This window comes from Canis lupus, chromosome 32 (assembly GCF_048164855.1).
Source record: "Canis lupus baileyi chromosome 32, mCanLup2.hap1, whole genome shotgun sequence".
NCBI lineage: Eukaryota > Metazoa > Chordata > Mammalia > Carnivora > Canidae > Canis > Canis lupus.
The window spans coordinates 41,766,634-41,787,487 of NC_132869.1; the positions used below are offsets into that span (position 1 = coordinate 41,766,634).

A 20,854-nucleotide genomic window follows, 5' to 3' on the forward strand; every position below is an offset into this window, starting at 1 on the left:
TAAAATAAAATCTTTAAAAATAATACTACTAAAATAAAACGGTAATGTAAAATCTTGTATATATATATGGGTGTTCACTATAAAATTCTATCAACTTTGCTGTATATTTTGAAATTGTTCTTAATAAAATGTTGGGAGAAAAGGCTAACAATACAAACCAGCTCATGAGTGGTACAAGTACTACAAATTTGGTAAAGAGAAAAAAAAATTGGTAAAGAGTAGAAAATGTGTATAGTGGAAAAAAACTACAGAGAAGGTAAATGTCTGGTTACATCTTGAAAATTAGGAATGAATTAGGGCATGAGGGTTACACAGGATGAGATTAAAATATTACAGTAACTTTGGAATTGCAGGTGACAATGAGCCATTTATAGTCTTTGCCAATTCATTTATTCCACAAATAATTCCCAAGGATCTATATAAGCCAGACCCTGTGCTGTGTGCTGGGGGTCCAGCACTGAATAGGACAGATTTCCTGCCCTACAACAACCAAGTCTTCCAATCAAGACTGCTATAAATCAGTGTGCTCTTCCCAACAGACCTGTCAGGTGGGCACACCCAGAACACTATTTAGAGGGGAAACTGATACTCAAAAGAAATTAAGTGACCTGTCAAGGAGCTAGACTCTCTCCTTGGAATGCATGACCAATCTGGAGTAGAAATACTGGACAGACAATAGTATCCTGCTTGCAGAGAGATACAGTGAAATTCCAAACTATAAAGTATTTGAGTGCCAAATAATGGAGCTACAAGAATCACACACAAAGCTACTTTCAAGCCCTGCTTTCAGCTGACATGATTTTCATCTGCCACTATGGTCTCCGACTGCTTCAGATTTGGAGTTTACACTGTTATCAGAACTCTAGTCTATAAAGACAGAATTTAAACAAGAAAAAAAGCACTTTGAGGGGCAGAAACTAGTGAAGAAAGACTAATGTGAACAAACAATGGCAGCAGAACACTAAAAAGTCATCTGGCCATGTGTTAGAATAAAAAGTGGGAATAGCTCCAAATCATCATGCAAAGAAATCGTAATTCCCAAATAAAGCAAGCAGAGCAGGATAATTCGGATATTGCAGGACAGTCTTCTGGAATAGGGCAAACAGCTGGCAAGCCAACGTGTCACACTTAGACAAATCTTAGAAGGGCAGAGGTAAAAGCTAACCTTTTCACAATGATAAATATAAAAACCAATTTTCTAATTCTACAACCTAAAATGTCTTTCATCACAGTAAAAAGTTGGCTGCCTAGAAATCTAGACAGTTCTCCATGATTATTAAAATCCAAATGGTGGGACACCCGGGTGGCAAAGTGGTTAAGCATCTGCCTTCATCTCAGGGTGTGATCCTGGGGTCCCAGGATCGAGTCCCACGTCAGGCTCCCTGCATGGAGCCTGCTTCTCCCTCTGCCTGTGTGTGTGTGTCTCTCTCTCTCTGTCTCTCATGAATAAATAAAATATTTTTTAAAAAAGAAAAAAATCCAAATGGAAAACCCAACTTTAAAGAATCTTATGTTTTCATTTAAATTAAATTTCACAAATTAGGGGTGCCTGGTGGCTCAGTCAGTTAAACATTCTGCCTTCGGCTCAGGTCATGATCCCAGGGTCCTGGGACCTAGCCTCACATTGGGCTCCCTACTCAGCGGGGAGCCTGCTCCTCCCTCTGCTCGCAGCTCCCCCTGCTCCTCTGTGTGCTCTCTGACAAATAAATACAATATTTTAAAAATAAATAAATAACATCTTAAACAAAACAAAATTAACAACCCATTCTTCTTAAAAAACAAGACCTAATACCCATGCCTCCCTGAATCAGCTTTACATTCTTCTAATGACGTAGGCCTCAATCACAAGAGTTTGCCCCCCCCAGGCACATCTGTCAATGTCAGAAGCCATTTTTGGGTTGTCAGTTAGGGGACAGGAGTGCTACTGGCATCTCACGAATTCCCAAACATCCTACAATGCACAGGATAATCCCCACAACAAAGAATTATTTGGCCAAAATATAATAATGCCAGGTTGAGAAACCTCTATCTAATATAATGCTAACCCCATTTGGCACATAACCTTTTGTGAGCTTTGGTGGGATTACATTATACTGTGGTATGACAATTTTTATCAAGGTTGCTCAGAACAGTCATCTTGGTTGACCAAAACACATCACTACTTTCTTTATAACACATGATTTACCTTGAACCTTCAGTGTATCAGAAAAATGTTATCATTTACCATGTTGGTGAAAAACTTTACTAGAAACTTTAGTAAGAATTTAAATAGCAGGGGTGCCTAGGGGCACGCAGGTGGCTCAGTCTGTTAGGAACTGGACTCTGGGTTTCAATTTACGTCATGATGTCTAGGTGGTGGGATCAAGCCTTGAGTTGGGCTCTGCACTCAAGAGAGTCTGCTTGGATTTCTCGCTTTCCGCCTCTCCCCCCTCACTCCCAAGTGCCCACAGATGCGCACTCTCTCTAAAGTAAGGGAATAGGGATCCCTGGGTGGCACAGTGGTTTGGCGCCTGCCTTCGGCCCAGGGCGCGATCCTGGAGACCCGGGATCGAATCCCACATTGGGCTCCCGGTGCATGGAGCCTGCTTCTCCCTCTGCCTATGTCTCTGCCTCTCTCTCTCTGACTATCATAAATAAATAAAAATTAAAAAATAAATAAATATTTAAAGTAAGGGAATAAATCCTAAAAAAAAATAAATAAATAAGGCAGGGACACCTGGGTGGCTCATTTGGTTAAGCACGGACTCATTTCAGTGGGGGTTATGATCTTAGGGTTGTGGAATTGAGCACCTGGCTCCTCACTGGGCTCCACATTCAGCATGGAGTCTGCTTGAGATGATCTCCCTGTTTTTCCCACTTCTCTAAAATAAAAATAAATTTTTTTAAAAAAGAATTTAAGTTGCAAATCCAAATTTTTATTCTCTATTTTCCTGGGGTTTTTTTTTTTTTTTTTTTAAAGATTTTATTTATTTATTCATGAGAATACACAGAGAGGAGAGAGAGAGGCAGAGACACAGGCAGAGGGAGATGCAGGCTTCATGCAGGGAGCCTGACGTGGGACTCGATCCAGGGTCTCCAGGATCACACCCTGGGCTGCAGGTGGTGCTAAACCGCTGAGCCACAGGGGCTGCCCTTCCTGGGGTTTTTTTTTCCTGGTTTTGAAGATATAAATACCCAAAACAGGCAATATCCTTTAAAACGCAACTAACTCGTCACCAACTATCACCCATGAAGTTGGAACACAGCCACTCTGTATATTTTGATTTCAGATACATCTCTAGTAAAGTTCTAGCTTATCATCACTTTGGAATTTTTTTTCATCACCAAACACAATACTTTGAAAACTTAATTCTTAATTTTATTGGAGAGAACAATCATCGTCTTTGTTCCATAACTGTAGGCATTCTCAGTTTTAGGCTAATAAATGCCAATTAGAATGACCAATCCAATGTTGTTTTTTTCATTTCTGTATCTTGTTTCCTTCCAATCACCTCTGTACACCCGCCTTTAGCAAGTGTCCACTCACAAGTCAGTTTTGGTGCATAAACATCCTGAAAGATTAAAGAATACAATTGCACACCCTTTTAGCAGATTAAAATGGTTCTGATTCATGTTGAAATACTTCATTCTGAAGTCCTTCTTGCTGAATGGTTACCTGGATAAGGACATCATTTTTTCTTACCCGTCCCTCAAAAATAGATGGTGCACGCATAAATTCTTCATTCTGAGAAAATTCATCATATCGTCATCTAAAGACTATATAGTCAGGACGCCCGGGTGGCTCAGTGGTTGAGCACCTGCCTTCAGCCCAGGGTGTGTTCCTGGAGTCCTGGGATCGAGTCCCGCATGGGGCTCCCTGCATGGAACCTGCTTCTCCCTCTGCCTATGTCTCTGCCTCTCTCTCTCTTTTGGGTCTCCCATGAATAAATAAATAAAAGCTATAAATAAATAAATAAATAAATAAATAAATAAATAAATACTACACAGTCTGCAAACTGGCTCATAGTCAATTTTACCATCATCACCCCAGTCTAGTCTGCTGCTGTCTGCTGAACTGTTTGTCTACTAGCTCCTCTAATAGTTTGTCTAGTAGCTCCTCTAGTGGGTCCATTAGTTTTCTTCTCTTTGCCATTACAGGAGGCAAAAAAATTAAGGATTACCAAATATGTTTCCTGAAACCTTAAAAAAGTTGTAAAAATAGTATAAAATATGGTCATATTCCCCAGATGCTAATGTCTTACAGAATGTTTAAGATGGTATCTCCCAACTTCTTGTACACTTTCTTGAAAGATGCTATAATGCTTCAGGCAAAGCAGTAAGAAAACTGAAGTGTAATAGTGATGATTTATTTTACCATTGAATTCTCCTTCTGGGCAATGCCATCATTCTTCCCTATTTTTACTATTTTAGTCTTTTTTAACATAATAGGGAATAACTGATGAGCAGTAATGAAATAATTCCTAGGATGATGAAATACCAGAATGTTTCAAGCTACAAGAAAACTACGAATATTAAGATCCCATAATATAGTTTACATGTATAACCCTAATAGCTAAATGAGTTTGTTTGTTTTTTTAATATTTTATTTATTTATTCATGAGAGACAGAGAGACAGAGAGAAACAGAGACACAGGCAGAGGGAGAAGCAGGCTCCATGCAGGGAGCTTGATGTGGGACTCGATCCCGGATCTCCAGGATCAGGCCCTGGGCAGAAGGTGGCGCTAAACCGCTGAGCCACCCAAGCTGCCCGCTAAATGAGTTTATACCATTAAAAAGTAAGTAAATAATCTCTGTTTCTTCTTCTTCTTTTTTTTTTTTTTTTAAGAGAGAGAACAGCAGCACCAGAGAGTTGGGGGGGCGTGTGTAGAGGAGGAGGACAAGAGAGAGAATCTTAAGCAGGCTCCATGCTCAGTGTGGAGCCTGGAGAGGGGGCTTCATATCATAACCCTGAGATCATGACCTGAGCTGAAATCAAGAGTCAGATGCTTAACTGACTGAGCCACCCAGGCAGGTGCCCGTCTCATTGTTCTTTTAAAGACCTACAATAAATAAAAGTCATGAATTAACTCTTTACAAGTAGTTAGTACAGCTCAAAAAGAAATTCAAAACTAAGAGTGGGTCCTAATGATACTGACTCTGTAAGCAGAAAATGAATAGCAAACTTTAGTTCAACTCAAAAGGTATTAAAAATTGTATCAATGTTAACTTTTAGACCTAGATCACTATCTTACAGTTTTGTAAGACACATTTGGGAAATCCGGGTGAAGGTTATATGGCAATTCTTTGTATTATTTTTGTAACTTCTTTTGAAGCCTAAGATTATTTCAAAATGGAAAGTTAAAAAAATTTAAGTATTAATAATATAGGAATATGAAAGAAGAAAATCATCCTGTAACCCTGATAAAAGATATAGACATTTAGTTTATGTGACAAGGTTTCTATAAATTAACTGAAAACGGTATAAAACAACAGCCTGAGCATAAATAATAGAAGATAAGCTAGCTACAGCTATAAAGAAAGCATTGTAAAGAACAGAACTTCAGGGGCACCTGGGCAGCTCAGTCAGTTAAGCATTCAACTCTCAATTTTGGCTCAGATCATGACCTCAGGGTCATAAGATGGAGCCCCCTTCAGGCTATGTGCTGAATGTGGAACCTGCTTAAGATTCTGTCTCTGGGGCAGCCCCGGTGGCGCAGCGGTTTAGCGCCGCCTGCAGCTCGGGGTGTGATCCTGGAGACCTGGGATCGAGTCCCACATCGGGCTCCTTGCATGGAGCCTGCTTCTCCCTCTGCCTGTGTCTCTGCTCCTCTCTCTCTCTGTCTCTCATGAATAAATAAATAAAATCTTTAAAAAAAAAAAAAAAGATTCTGTCTCTGGCCCTCTCCCTCTGCCCTCCCCCCTCCCCCCAACTATCTTGCTCTCTACAAAAAAAAAAAAAAAAAAGGACTTAAGACAGTTAAAGGGGGTAGGCAAAAAAAAAGGGGGGCGGGTAGGCAGATGAGTCACTTAACTTCATCCTACCTTTATTCTATTGGCTATATGTCTGCCCCCAACAGGTCTGGGTACACCTTTAACCAGCTTTGTATCCTCCACTGCGTAGCCAACGGTCTTGTCTATGGTAGAAATCAAATCATTCACTCATTCATGCATGCGCCCTCTAATATTCACGAGGCATTGTTCTAGGAGGTAGGGATATAGCAGTAAACCAAACAAAAATCTCCACCTTCATGATGTTTACCTTTTAGTGGGAAAAAAAGATAGTACACAAGGTATTCAGAACATTATACAGTGACAGCGCTAAGAAGAAAAAGAAGAGAAGGGTTTCTGAAGTTTTAGATATGAATATCCAAAGAATACCTCACTGATAAGGTAACTTTTGGGTAAAGGAAATAAAAAGCTAACCATGTTAGGGGAAGCATTATAGGCAGAGGGAACAGAAAATGCAAAGACCCTGATGCATATATGTGCTTAATATCTTGCAAGAATAGCAAAAAGGCTGTCTAGCTGGAGCAGAATGGAGGAAAGACAGACTGGTAGAAAATGAAGTCAGAGTGGTAACAAGGCTGAGGGTAGTAGGCAAAGGAGCACATGTTTGTTGTCAGATGTCATAAGGACCCAAGCTTGATAATCAGACTGAAATGGGAAGCCATTGGTGGGTTTTAAGCAGAAAAGCAACATGATCTGAGTTAAGCTTTAAGAGACTCACTTGAACTGCTGTGCTGAGAACAGACTAAAGAATGGCAGTAACAAAAAAAAAAAAAAAAAAAATTAAAAAAAAAGATTTAAAGAATGGCAGTAACAAAGCAGAGGAACAGTTAAGGTAACTGAAATAATCCAAGCTAGAGATGTCGTTGAATTCACTGGTATAGCTGGGAGGAAGGTGGTGGTAGTGGTATTAAGTGGCCAAAATCTGCGTAATATTTTGAATATAGAGCAAATAGGATTTGCTGAAAATCAAATATGAAAAAAGACGGAAAAACAGAAGTCAAACACCTATTAAATATCCAAGAGGAAATATGAAGTGGGCCACTGGTTATTTGTCTACAGTACAGGGGAGAGGTCTCCAGCTAGAGAAATTTGGGAGTTATCAGCATTGTTTGGATTTTAGAAAGGTGATATAGTACACAAGGTAACTATCCTTAATTAAGCACATTCACATTTCTGCACCAAGTGAGCCAGCCTCAACCAGGCTGATGGCCCTTAATTATTTTTTTTCTTAGTTTTTTAAAAAAAGATTTTATTTATTTATTTGACAGAAACAGAGAGTGAGCACAAGCAGAGAGAGCAGCAGAGGGAGAGAGAGAAGCAGGTTCCCTGCAGAGCAGAGAGCTCAATGTGGGACTCTATCCCAGGATCCTGGGATCATGACCTGAGCGGAAGGCAGATGCTTCACGACAGAGCCACCCAGGAGCCCCTGGTGGCCCTTAATTAGTTGTGGAAACAAACTTACCAAAAAACAAACAAAAATTCTTGTGCTTCAGACCTGCAGACTAGGGACTATAGACCTGTATGTCCTTTAATATAAACAGCCCACAAATCAGCAAGGATATCATATCAGCAGGGCTGAGGAAGTGTCTGCATCCATGATGCTCTAAGTACAAATAACACAAACACACACAAGATGGAAAGGTGGTGGGCAGCCCGGGTGGCTCAGCGGTTTTGCGCCGCCTTCAGCCCAGGGCGTGATCCTGGAGACCCAGGATCAAGTCGCAGGTCGGGCTCCCTGCAGGGACCCTGTTTCTCCCTCTGCCTGTGTCTCTGCCTCTGTGTCTCTCATGAATAAATAAATAAAATCTTAAAAAAAAAAAAAAAGATGGAAAGGTGGTGTGTGGTACAAAAGCAAAAGAATGGAGGAGCAAAGAAGAGAGATTTGCCTTCCAAACTGCTGTTAGTAAATGCCAAACTGTGAAGCCAACTGCCACTAAACAGACGTAGTAGCCTCTGGTTAAACTTTAAGATGCAATTTCAGTTCAGTTTGTATACTTTATATCACCTATTATGTGCCAATAGTATCCTACACACTGAGCCTATCACGGAAGTTAAGTTCTGGTCTAGATGGACTAAGTCATTGGCGTAGCCCTCCGTGAGGAAAACCAGTAGCCCCACAAATGTACAGGGACAAAAACCTCTATATGTTTGGTTATACACGACAACAAATCTCACTAGGTAGGTCTTTTGAATAAAGAGACCCCAAAACAAAGTTACATAAATAAAGAAAGCCAAGGTTTTTCAGTGTCTTTAATTTTTTTTTTTTGTCTTTAATGTGTTGTTAAAAGACAATTAAGACAGGTAACTGTCTAAAGACAATGAGAATTTATATTTAGGGCCGCCTAGGTGGCTCAGTCGGTTGCACATTCCGATTCGATTTCAGCTCAGGTCATGATCTCAGGGTCATGGGATTGATCCCCACAATACACTGCGCTAAGCACAGGGTCTGCTCAGCCCTCTCCCTCTGCTCCTACCCCCCTGCACTTTCTCTCTCAAATAAATAATAATCTTAAAAAAAAAAAAAGTGGCAGGGGGCACCTGGGTGGTTCAGTCAGTTAAATGCCCGACTCTTGATCCCAGCTCAGGTCTTGATCTCCAGTTCGTGAGTTCAGGCCCCACGCTGGAGGGAACCTACTTAAAAAAAAAAAAAAGGTGGCACAAAACGAAAATCTTTGAAATATTTGTAAAGAATATAATGCAATAAAGGCAGAATGACAGACTACCTTGCTGGGTATGTTACTAGATAAACGTACCGCAACAAAAAAACAAATATCCAGAATTATTTACTTAAGCTGTAACCACAAAAAGATAAAAATTCCAAGACATTACTTCTACTACTCACTTATTGAAGTAGAAATAGGAAGACATGTGAAGGAAAGGAAGTATTAGGAAACAATAGTTGGCCATATGAATGTATCTTGAGCTTGACAGGGTAGCAGTAACATATGTGCCAAATCCATAATTTCTTCACTATGATTCTTAAACACCTTCCAAAGCAGTAGAAGCAATCAGGTCTGCAAACTGAAGAGAACAGGATTCACAAACTCTGTAAGAGACTACAATTCATGTGCGAATTTCAACATAATGCCACTCTTAACACCCCAAAGCACTCTCTTGGGGTACTTTGAGATGTCTAAGGTTATTCAATTAATAACTTGCTTCAACTGGATCTATGGTTTCAGGCTTCACCCTCCTCTTGTTCATTCAGTGTTCTCTCTACCTCCACCCCAAAGGTAGGCTCTCCCTCCTTTGAATTCCTTTCAGCTCTTTGTAGGTGACTCTCATGACACTCAACTTATACTGACGTGTAGAAAAATCATCATGTGTATATTTGCCTTTCCTTCAAAGAATGTAAACTTTTCCAAGACAAAGATTCTTCCTGTGTCAGCCCAGAGCTATTCAAGAAAGTGGTCAAGAAATGGGTGTTGACTCAATTCCCCTTTAGAATCCGAGTCCCAATCTTTTCCCTCAAAGATGCTTTCAAAAGCACACTGGTGGGTCCTCAAAAACTTAAACACAGGGATCCCTGGATGGCGCAGCGGTTTGGCGCCTGCCTTTGGCCCAGGGCGCGATCCTGGAGACCCGGGATCGAATCCCACATCGGGCTCCCGGTGCATGGAGCCTGCTTCTCCCTCTGCCTGTGTCTCTGCCTCTCTCTCTCTCTCTGTGTGACTATCATAAAAAAAAAAAAAAAAAAATTAAAAAAAAAACTTAAACACAGAATTACCATTTGACCCAGCAATTCCTCTGGGTATATACCCAAAAAAATTCAAAGCAGGTACTTGAAGCAGTATTTATATACTCATGTTCTTCGCGGCATTATTCACAATAGCTGAGAGGTGGAAACAACCCAAATGTCCACCGATACATGAATCAAGAAAAGGTGATATATAGGGACGCCTGGGTGGCTCAGTGATTGAACATCTATCTGCCTTTGGCTCAGGTTGTGATCCCAGGATCCTGGGATCGAGTCCTGCATCAAACTTTCTGTGGGGAGCCTGCTTCTCCCTCTGCCTATGTCTCTGCCCCTCTCTGTTTCTCATGAATAAATCTTAAAAAAAAAAAAAAAGGTGATATATATACATATAATGGAATATTATTCACCATTAAAAAGGAAAGTAATTCTTTTTTTTTTTTTTTTTAAAGATTTTATTTATTTATTCATGATAGTCACAGAGAGAGAGAGAGAGAGGCAGAGACACAGGCAGAGGGAGAAGTAGGCTCCATGCACCGGGAGCCCGATGTGGGATTCGATCCCAGGTCTCCAGGATCGCGCCCTGGGCCAAAGGCAGGCGCCAAACCGCTGCGCCACCCAGGGATCCCAAAAGGAAAGTAATTCTGACACATGCTACAACACAGATGAACCCTAAAGACGTTATTCTAAGCAAAATACACCAGACACAAAAGGACAAATACTGTATGATTCCACTTATGTAAGATACCCAAAGTAGTCAAACTCACACAGAGATAAAGTAGAATGGTTGTTGCTAGGGGCTGGGTAGAGATTTAAAGGGGCTGTTGTTGGGGTGCCTGGGTGGCTCATTTGGTTAAACAACTGACACTTGATTTAGGCTCAGGTCATGATCTCAGGGTCCTGAGATCCAGCTCCATGAAGGGCTCTGCAGCACTCAGTGGGGAGTATGCTTCTCTCTCTCCCTCTGCCCCCCCCCCCACCTCATGCATGCACTCACACTCTAAAATAAATAAATACATCTTTAAAAATAAATAAAGGGGCTGTTGTTTAATAGGTACAGAGTTTCAATCTGGGAAGATGAAAAGTTCTGGAGATGGACAGGCATAATGGTTGTTCAACAAAGTGAGTGTACTTAATGCCACTGAATTTTTACCCTTAAAAATGGTTAAAACAGTAAATTTTGTCATAGATATATATACATATATATTTGTAAACACAATTATTTTTAACAGACACTGTTCCTTCACTGTTTACTACCCTCAGACTGGACACAAACGAGTAGTGTTAAGAGCAGGGACTCTGGAAGTGGATGCTAGGGTTCAGATCTGGCATGGCCACTTGACCACAGGTCTCTAACCTCTCTGTGTCACTGTCTCATCTTTAAAACACAGACTTTACAGTATCCATTAGACAGGGTTTTCATGAATATTAAGTGGATTAATGTACAGTGCCCAACTCAGTGCCTGGAGCATAAGGGCTCAATAAAGTTCTTATTGGATGCCTAGGTGGGGCAGTCGGCGAAGCCTCCCACTCTCAGATTCAGCTCAGGTCAGTGATCTTGACCTGACCTGGCAGGGAGTCTGCTTGAGATTCTCTCTCCCTCTCCCTCTGCCCCTCCAGCTAGTGTGCCCTCCCTCTCTCTAGGATATATAAATACATCTTTACGAAGAAAATGACAGTTCTTATTATTCAAGTAGACAAGGGCATAGTTTTAAAAAGAATGTTACTGAGGCACCTGGGTGGCTCAGTCAGTTAAGTGGCTGGCGCCTGATGACGGCTCAGGTCCCGCTCTCAGGGTCCTGGGATGGAGCCCCTCACCCCACCCGTGCACTGGTTTTGACGCTCAGTAGGGAACTCAGCTTGAGGATTCTTTCTTTCTCTACCTCACGCCGCCTAACGTGGACGCGCTCTTTCAAATAAATAAATTTTTAAAACAATAAAATCATGTTAACTATCATTTTTAGGAGAATCTACAGAAAGTAAACTAGTAGTATTAATACTAATTTAGTAGTAGTATTACTCACAAGAGAAAGCCTTTTTTTTTTTTTAATTTATTCGTGAGAGACACAGAGAGAGAGAGGCAGAGAGAGACACAGGCAGAGGGAGAAGCAGGCTCCATACAGGGAGCCCGACGTGAGACTCGATCTTGGGTCTCCAGGATCACGCCCTGGGCTGAAGGGAGTGGCTCAATCACTGAGCCACCCAGGCCTCAGCCTTTTAAAGCACTTTACTAGATTACTGAATGCCATGGACATAATCTTGTAATCCCGGACTAAAATTTGCAACCATTAACATATGCCTTGCAAAGATCTCCAGTTATCTTGTTTGTACTTAAAAGGTAAACAGAACTACCCTTCGCCAAGAATCTTATCAAATTACCATATACATACCTTTTTCCTTAAGAAATAAAAAAAATCTTACTCTTGCGGTAAAACCTTCTTAATTACAAAATGCTACACTACCCAAAGTCTTCAACTCTGACAAAACTATAATATATATCATACTAATACTTAGGTAAAAAGCATTCACAAAAACTTTCCTAATACAGTGTAACCCAGTTCTTACTTGAATCCTTCAAGCATATGTGAGACTTCTGACCCTGGTGCACCAAGAGATAACATATTCTTTAAGGGCATGAATTAGGTCTTCCATGTTTCCCAGCAGACAGCATTGCGAATGGTGGGAACAACTATGTGTTGACCAAACCTTCCTCAGTTGTAGACTCTCCATATCTTCACTTTGTCACTTGACAGCATCAGAAAAAAACACCCAGGCTTCCTGTCTCCATGCTAATTCCAATACAGTCACCATTACTCAAATGAATAAGCTACCTCTGCCACTCCTACTTCCTTAACTGAGATGAGACTTACACTGCGCACATGAGTATAGAGCAGGGCAGCAAGTTCTCAGTCCCAGCTGAGCAAAGCACAAATCTACAATTTAATGTCAGAGAACTTGCTCAGATATCAGTCTATAAATATATTCCTTCTGTGTTTATTTTCTCATGAAAAGTATCAAAAACATGTAATTTCTCTTAAGAGAATGTATAAAGTCAAAGCAAAAATCTCATCTAAAATAGTTCATTAGGGCAGCCGGGATGGCTCAGCGGTTTGGCGCTGCCTTCAGCCCAGGGCCTGATCCTGGAGACCCAGGATCGAATCCTGCATCAGGCTCCCTGCATGGAGCCTGCTTCTCCCTCTGCCTGTGTCTCTGCCTGTCTCTCTCTCTCTGTATGCCTCTCATGAATAAATAAAAATCTTAAAAAAAAAAAAAAAAAAGTATTTCATGAAATGTCCTAAGGCAACTCTCCAATACAGGTTGGAGGGCAATGCTAGGAAAGTCACATACACAAAACTACATCAGTCCCGGACCTCACCCTGTCCGTAACAAAACAGGGCCAAGGACATCATGTTTTATAGAATATAAATAGAAATGGTCTAGATGTTCTAACAGAATTACATAAAACCAGAAAAGAAGATTTCTCAAGAACACCTATAGTCCCGTAAATTGCAACTTACTTCTTCGGGGGGAAATTAAGCATACACAGAACCACCTGTACATTCAGAAATGCAAAAGCTGACGAAATCAAGAGTATTGCATCCAGTCCGAGAGGTCTTTTCGCTTCTTTTTTTATTTTTTTTATGAGAATCCCCCTCTTTTATAAACCCATCGTCTTTTAAATCGTTAAAATGTAAATGCAACCGTTCCCTTTTCTAAAATCTCAGCCTAGTTAGAGACTTTTTTTTTTTTTTTCCCCTCCCCTGGCCAAACTGGGTTTGAAGTCCTAGGGCACCTAGCCGCGGCCAAGTCTAAGTACCCACCACCCCATTGGCTCCGGGGAAACCCCGCCCCGTGCAGCCACAGTAACGAACGTCGAGGGAACTCCAAGAAAGGTTGTCCCCGGCCACACTGCCGCCCCCGGTGACTCTCCGCCCCTCCCCCACCGTCCCCACTGCGGAAGCGTGGTCGCCGCGCGGGCAGCCGCCGGGCTGCAGCCGCCAGCGGGGGGCCCCGGGCACCGCGCCCCAGCGCCCAGCACCCGGGGGCGGGGGCGGGGCCGGGGCCCGGGCCGGGGGCCGAGCCGCGCGCGCCGCGAGGAGCCGAGCCGAGACAACAGCCCCGGGCCCGGCGACAGGCGCGGCCAGGCCGCCGGAGTAAGTCCGACACCTCCGCAGCTCCGAGGCGGCGGGGGCCCCTCCCACCCCGCCGAGGCGCAGGGCGGGGCCGAGCAGGGCGCCGCGGCTCCCAGCCAGCCCGGACAGCGGGCTTTCCCGAGCCCCGCTCGCCAAGGAGGCGGAAACCGGGGGGAGGGGAGGGCGGCCAGGGGGAGTGGCATCCCCGCTCCGCTCAGCCCCTCCGGCCAACCGGATCCGGGGAGGGCTGGGGGACGCCGGCCGCACGCCCCCTCCCCGCCGCGCCCCGAGGGCGCACGCGGGACCCCCCGCCCGCCCGCCCGCCCGGCGAGGCCCCGCCCCCCGGGCGCGGGCGGGGAGGGGCAGCGGCTGCGAGCGGCCCCGGCCGCCGGCCCCGCCCCTTTCCCCACCATCGCACGCGCGCGCCGGCCCCGCCCCTGAGCGGCGGCGCGAGAGCCCGCCCCCTCCGCGCGCACCGGGGCTGCGCTCTCCTCCCCCTCCCGCACCGAGCGCTGCCCCGCTCCGCCCCCCGCCCCCCGCGCCCGGCCACACACCTCCCGCCCGCCTGCTCTACGGGAAGCCGCGGAGGTCAGCCCCCCCGTACGCACACCCTCGAGTGCGGCGCTCAGCGCTCCCCGCCGCCAGCGCCCGCCTCGCCCTCGCCCTCGCCCTCGCCCTCGCCCCCGGCCCGGCGTGCTCTCACCGCAAAGCTGCTCCGGCCGCTCCTCGCTCTGGCTCTCGCCGCGCGTCCCTCTCGGCGTGCGCCTCGGGCTCACCGGGGAGGCCCCGAGAACGGCGCGGGCACAGGCCCGCCGGGGCGGACTGGCAGCCTCCTCCCCGCCAGCCGAACGGTCACAGGCCCCGGGGCCCAGACTGGGAAGGAGGGAGGGAGGGAGGGAGGGAAACTCCGAGGGGGGAAGGGGAGGGGGGGAAAGATGGAGAAACCGTCTCCGCCGCCTCTACCGCCGCGGCCGCTTCTCTGTTACCCGGGAAATCCCGCCCACTCCCCCGGCCCGCCCCGCGGAGGGAAGACTCAGCCTCACCCCGCCACAGGCCGCCCCGCCCGTCCGTCAAGGCCCGGGCCAATCGCCGCGCCCCTTCTGCCGGCTGCCCGCCCCTTCCCCCTCGGCCGGGAGGGGCGGGGGAGCCGCTCACCTTCTCCACGCCCCTATTGGCGGGGAGCTTCCCTAACTCAACCCCGCCTATTGGAGCCGGGTCGCTGAAGCCCACCCCCACGCCTCCGCACTATTGGAGGAAGCAGGGGAGCTCCGCGCGTCCCATTGGCCGGCCCCGCACATCCCGCCCCGCGCGGCCGCAGCCACAGGCCCAACAAGTCGGCTCCCGCCCTCGCCGGGCCGCGCATTGGAAGGCTACCCGGGCTCCCTGGCTGCCCCAGGAAGGCAAGTAACCGATGTGGGGTAAGATGTCCGTAAGCGACGCAGGCCCCGCCCCCCGGCCACCCGATTGGACAGCGCGGCGCCGGTAGCGGCCCCCATTGGCCAGGACGCCCGTCGAGGAAGGAGCCGACCCCGCCCCGCGCGGGGAGGCTGAACCTTAGCAGTCCTTTTGTGGAATGTTTACACTAGAGACTGAAGTGCAGAGAGTTCCAGGGCCCGAAACAGGAGGGGGCGCGGAGCTCAGCAGCTGGGAGCCGGAGCCCTGAGACTTGAAAGGGAGAGGCGGCAGCAGCACTACCAACCGTGAAGGACTCCTTACAAAAAAATTTAAAAATTAAAAAAAAAAAAAAAAAAAAAACCAGACCTCATCCTATCCAGTTCTCTCTACAATTTACATTTCCGCACGCTGCCGCCTTGTAAACACAAATATCCAGAGCAACCGGATCCGTACGGCTGCTTCCAAAGCGTACGGAATTAAGAGCTGGGGAACCACAGTCGAAAAAGAGCCCCAGGGGTTGCCACCCCGAGCTAGGAGTGGCTGCACACTTCCAACGCCGACAAGCCCTAAACTTGAGTATGCAGTCTTTCTAAAAGGGCGGAGATAACCGAAATGGAGGCAGGGCCCTAACAGCCACCGCCCTGGCAAGCCTCCGGAAGGCGGAGCGTGAGGTGTGAGGCGTCTGCGACCTCCGGGGGTAGACCTGGAGGCTCGCTCCAACGGAAAGAGGAGAGCAGACAGGCCTCGGCATAAATAAACCTTCACCCCACACTTCGTACAAAGGATAAAAATCCTGCAGTTGGTGACGAAAGGTAAGAATGGCTGTTCAGCTAGTCCTTCGGCCAACAAGTGTTCGTGGCAGTCCCTAGGCCTTCTCTGTGTAGGTTATAGTGCTTCAAACACACAGAGACAAAGTGCTTGCAGTGCCGAGGTTGCTTTTATTAAAGTCCCCAAATGGGGCGGAGAAAGGACGCTGGCCCTGCTTTGGGGGGCGCTCAAGGAGCGCCAGGAAAGGAGGGGGCGGGACCAGAGTTTTCCCGCTCTCCAGCAAAAAAGGCGACTCCCCCAAGCCAACCTACCAGTCCCCAAGTGGCAGGCCCCGGGGAACCTGCGCCCAGGTGCTACCTCGTCGTCCCTCTGCAGTCCCGCGGAGACGGCACGGCAACCAGCGCTGGCAACAGGTGGGCCTGACTGCAAGGATGGCTTCAAGCCGCAAGAGCAAGGCAGTGGACCGTGGGCTCCATGAGTAGCGAACGGAGGAGAGCCAAGCCCTGCCCCAGGACGGAGCTCTGAACATAAGTCACGCCGGCGAAAGCGGACCCTTGAGTCAGCCTGCTCGAGCTCAGGACGAAGCGGCGCTCGTCCTTCCCTGCTCCCTGGACTGGGTGCCGCGCGACGATGCCCCTGGCCTTGAAGGGCCACTTGGAATCCGAGCAGGATGGGCCGCCCCCGACTTCTGGGAGCCGGGGGTGAGCCGCCCTGGACCACGCCTAAGGCACCCAGGCTATTCTTAGGTCGCCCAGGGTTTCAGATGAAGCCACCCAGCGACAGGCTGCCCGCGTCCGCGGTGTTCTCAAGCTTAAGTCTAGGGCGACCTCCGGGAAGCCAAGGGGCGCGGGGACGGCCAGGCCGCAGCGTCGGAAATTAAGTGCTTGGCCCGGGAGGCCAGATCCCACCGTGTCCTCCCGACCCCCGCAGAGCCCCTCAAGCCGGGACCCCTGAACCCACTGCTGCCTGCAACCCCTCCCTGCACCGCAAAGCTACCCCGTCTCCGGCCTTAGAGGCATCATTGTGTGCCTCCCCGGCTCTCCTCGCCCCCTTCCCGCCCCGCCCCTGCCGAGCACTCCAGACCCAGGACTTCCGGGCGGGAGGACAGTTCGAAGGAGCGAGGCGGGACTCCCACATGTGCGGAGCGCGCACACAGGCTGGAGGAGGGGGCGGGGAGCAGGGGTGGACTTCCCCTCCGCGCTCGCCCGGCCGGGGGGCGGGGCCTCCCGCCGCGCCAATCAGGGGCGGGGGCGGGACCTTGCGCCGCACGTCAGCCGCAGGACTCCTCCCTCCGCCCTTCACGGAAAAAAAAAAAACAAAAATCCTAGCAACTTAAACTCCAGCCCGGCCTCCGATAGGCGGAGCTCGCGAGCACGTCGCCCAGTGGCGGGCCGAGGAGGGGAGAGGGGAGCCTCGCGCAGCCAATGGAAGACAAGAGGAGGCGGGCCCTCCGGGGAGCCCGCGGTGGGCGGGAGCGCGGGCAGGCCCCGCCCCCCGGCTCCCCTCCGGGCGGGTTGCACAAGCGGCGGCTGGAGTACATAGTAAACAGGGTAGGCCCGGGAGTGGCGGCGGGGCCGGCGCGGCGCTCCGCGGGCCCGGGCCCGGCGCCTCCTCGGCCCGCGGCCCCCGCCCCGCGCCGGCGCCCCGCCCTCCAGCCCGCGGCCGCCATCCCGGCTGTCAGGCGCGCCCCCCGCGCCCCTCCCCGCCCGCTGATGCATTTCCTTTTCCCGATTCCGAGCGTGCAGAGTGTTTTCCCAGTTCCCGACCTTCACCGCCCCAGTCGGGCCACCCCCTCGCGGGCGCGCTCGCACGCCGAGCCCCCGCCCCCGCCCCCGCCCCCGCCCCGTCGGCGGGCGAGCAGCGCAGCCGGGGGAGGGGAAGGGGCAGGGGCCACCGCCGCCGCCGCCGCCGCCGCCGCCGCCGCGGCCTCGGGTGGGCGGGGAAGGAGGCATCCGCCGGGGCCGCCCCGGGAGCCCGCGGGGCTCCCACACCCCCGGGCCGAGGTCCGCGCGGGCTCGCGGCCTGGCGGGCTCCGGGGCGCCCGGGCCGGCGCGCGGGGCTCTTTCCGGTGCCGCCCCCGCCCCCGGCGCCCCTCCCGCGGGCCGGCGCTGCCCCCGCCCCCAGAGTCCATAACAACCGCGGCCCCGGAGCGCGCCCGCCGCCCCCTCCAAGTTCGCGGCCGGAGCCGAGCCCCGGGGCGGCAGCCGGCACTGCGCGGCGCGGGGACAGCCGCGGGCTCCCGCTCGCTCGCCAACTCCGCTCGCCGCAACTCCGGCGCCCGCGGTGGGCCCGGCCCGCCCGGCTCGGCCCCCGGCGGCGCGCCCCCCGCCCCCCGCCCCCGCCCCCGTCCCCCCTTCACAGTAGTCGCTCCACGGGCGCCGCAGGGGCGGGGGCGGGGGTCTCCCCGGCCGGGCCGCCGCCGACACCTACCGAGGCCGACTGCCCGGCGCGCCCCGGCCGCCCCCCGGCCCGCGGATCCGGCCGGCTCGGGGGCACACGGGCTCGGGCGGGCGGCGCCGAGCGCTCCTCCCCGGCCTGCCCGGAGCCCGGCGCCCCCCAGCCCCGCACCGCGGCGGGCCGGCCGGCCAGCCCCCCAAACGCCCGACATTGGGGAGACCAAATTAAAAGCAGCTGTTTAACATACCTTCCGAGCCAGGCGAGGAGTCCTGAATGGGGGGGACCGCCCCCCGCGGGCCATTGGCTGCGCGGCGCTCGCGTCAGAGCCCCGGGCCCGCCCGCCGCCGCGCCCCGCCCCTTCCCTTCATTGAACGCTGCCTCGCTGCCTCGCTGCCTCGCTCCCGACAACCTCAAATAAATAAATTAAAGTGGCGGCGAGCGGGCAGCGCGGCCCCGGCCGAGGCCCCTTCCCGCGGGGCCGCCCCCTGGGGCTCCCGGAGGCCCGCGGCCGGACGGCGACCTGGGGCGCGGGGCCCCCTTCCTCCGCGCTGCGGGGCCCTCGGAGCTGGCGGGGACCCCCGCCCCCCGCCCTCGGCCAGGCGGCTGCCGCGGGAGTGGGGCCGAGCCCCCGGGGCGCGGGGAGGCACCTGCCCTGAGAGCCGCGGCGGCCCCGGGAGCCCTTCGAGGGCCCCGCACCTGCCCCAGGTGTGCCGCGCCCACGGCCGCGCCAGGCGAGGCCACAACGCGCAGAAAAATAGACCTGGGAGCCCAGGGCAGGGGGCGAACTGGGAAAGTCTCCGTGGGGGACGCGGCAGCCCCGCAGGGTCCTAAGGCTTTCATCAGGCAGAAAGGAAGGGGCAAGTCCCTTCTGGGGAGGAACCGGAGGGGTAAATGGAGGACAGCGTTTAGGAGCTTCGAGGGCGGCTGCAGCGATGAACTGCAGGGTGGGATGGGGGGCGCCCCGGGCTCAGGGACTGAGCGTCTGCCTTGGGCCCAGGGCGTGACCCCGCGGTTCCGCATCGGGCCCCCTGCACCGAGCCCGCTTCTCCCTCTGCCTGTGGCTCTGCCTCTCTCTCTCTCTCTCTCTCTCTCTCGTGTGTGTCTCATGAATAAATAAGATCTTTAAAAAAGGAAAGGAAATCAGGGCTGGAAAGATGGAACCAAACAGCAGAAGACTTTAAAACCTGGTTAAAGTTCTTAGACGGCATCATGTGCAGGCAGCCTGTTCGCAGGACCGCAGGCTCAAAGCTGCGGGGTAAGATGCTCAACATCCCAGTAGCCGGATTGGTTCTGGGACTGGTTGAGTGAGGGGTGCCTGTAGGCGGCAAGGGGAGGCACAAAGGCTGTTGTAATACTCGGTTTGGAGACAAGAGAGATCTGTCTTCTGGTGGGAGGGGTACGTGGTGGAGCCAAGGGAAAATTTATTTTCTCTCTCGCCGCCGTCCAACCCAGAAAGCCTTGCCTAACTTCAAGTCAAAAACTCTAACCCAGATCCTTCCCTGAATAATTTGCCGTGTTTGTCCTAACTTTCAACCAGAAGTTGAAAGGGGCCACCCTACATCTCTGCTTAACAGAGCTGAGCCTGGGGCCAGCGCACACGTGAGCAAGAAGGACCTGTTGATTGAGGCATCCAGGAAAGGAAGTTCATGTGGCCGATGCGGGGTGTACAGAAAATTAAGGGCCTGTGGGCAGGGTGGGGGCCCGATGCTAGTTAGGCTGTCCCAACAATTCTGGTGGGATGTAATGAGGACTTGACCAGAGCAGTGGCAATGGGAAGCAAAAAGAATTTTTGTGTTTGAGAAAGACTCAAGGGGCCTGGGTGATTAATGCAGCTTGCATGATGGAGGGAAAGGAGGAGTCCGAGGCCCGGTATGTGAAGAGGTAGTAGGGTTTGCGGCTAGTGGTTGGGTAATCTGGGCTCTAGACTGAGCCTGGCCAGTGATTGGTGATATATCTCTAGGCAAGTACTTCTTACCCTGGGCCTGCTTCCCTCCTGTGAAATGGGGGTGGAAATTGTTAGTAGAAAGGCTCTAAGGACCCTTCCCTCACTCAGGGTCCATAGGGAAGGGGGTTTTCTGATGGGGAGGGAAGCTTGCCACTAAGGAGAGAGGACAGGTGGTAAGAAACACTGATTTGGGAAGGGCAGTGGGTCATCCCACTTGAAGTGGGGACTCAAATTTGGGAGGTAGCTTGATTGATGGATCACTGAAGGAGGAGGCTGTGGACGGGGCAAGGCCAGGAGATGAGGACTAGTGTATTCAGCGGGAGGCCCAGCACCTAGCAAGGCCATGGAGGTCAAGGTTCGGTCTCAGACTAGGGGCTCCCTAGGGTGAGAAACAAGTTTTTCTAATTCAGAACAGAGATCTTCTGGAGTCTGGAGCCCCATCTCAGATTTCTGTTCTATTTCCCAAGAGGTTCTACCCTAGATGAAGGCATAACAGGTACTGTGTGAATGTGAGATGAGGCCGAGGAGTGGACC

At 50.7% G+C, this 20,854-nt stretch overlaps 1 protein-coding gene across 5 annotated transcripts in view; it reads right to left on the reverse strand.

The window, feature by feature from the left end:
• The window catches only part of SIN3A (SIN3 transcription regulator family member A), a 75,287-nt gene extending 56,642 nt beyond the window's left edge, over positions 1–18,645 (reverse strand). The window contains exons 1-3 of one of the 5 annotated variants that reach the window (XM_072809746.1): positions 14,519–14,789; positions 8,831–9,009; positions 6,022–6,113 (exon numbers count right to left, since the gene is read on the reverse strand). The gene's annotated coding sequence lies outside the window, so the exon portion shown is untranslated. Of the gene's footprint in view, positions 1–6,021; positions 6,114–8,830; positions 9,010–13,200; positions 13,498–14,518; positions 15,841–18,622 lie in introns of those variants that run through there. The other 4 variants (XM_072809747.1, XM_072809744.1, XM_072809748.1 and 1 more) reach the window with 4 other exon arrangements.
• Positions 18,646–20,854: the final 2,209 nt, after the last annotated feature.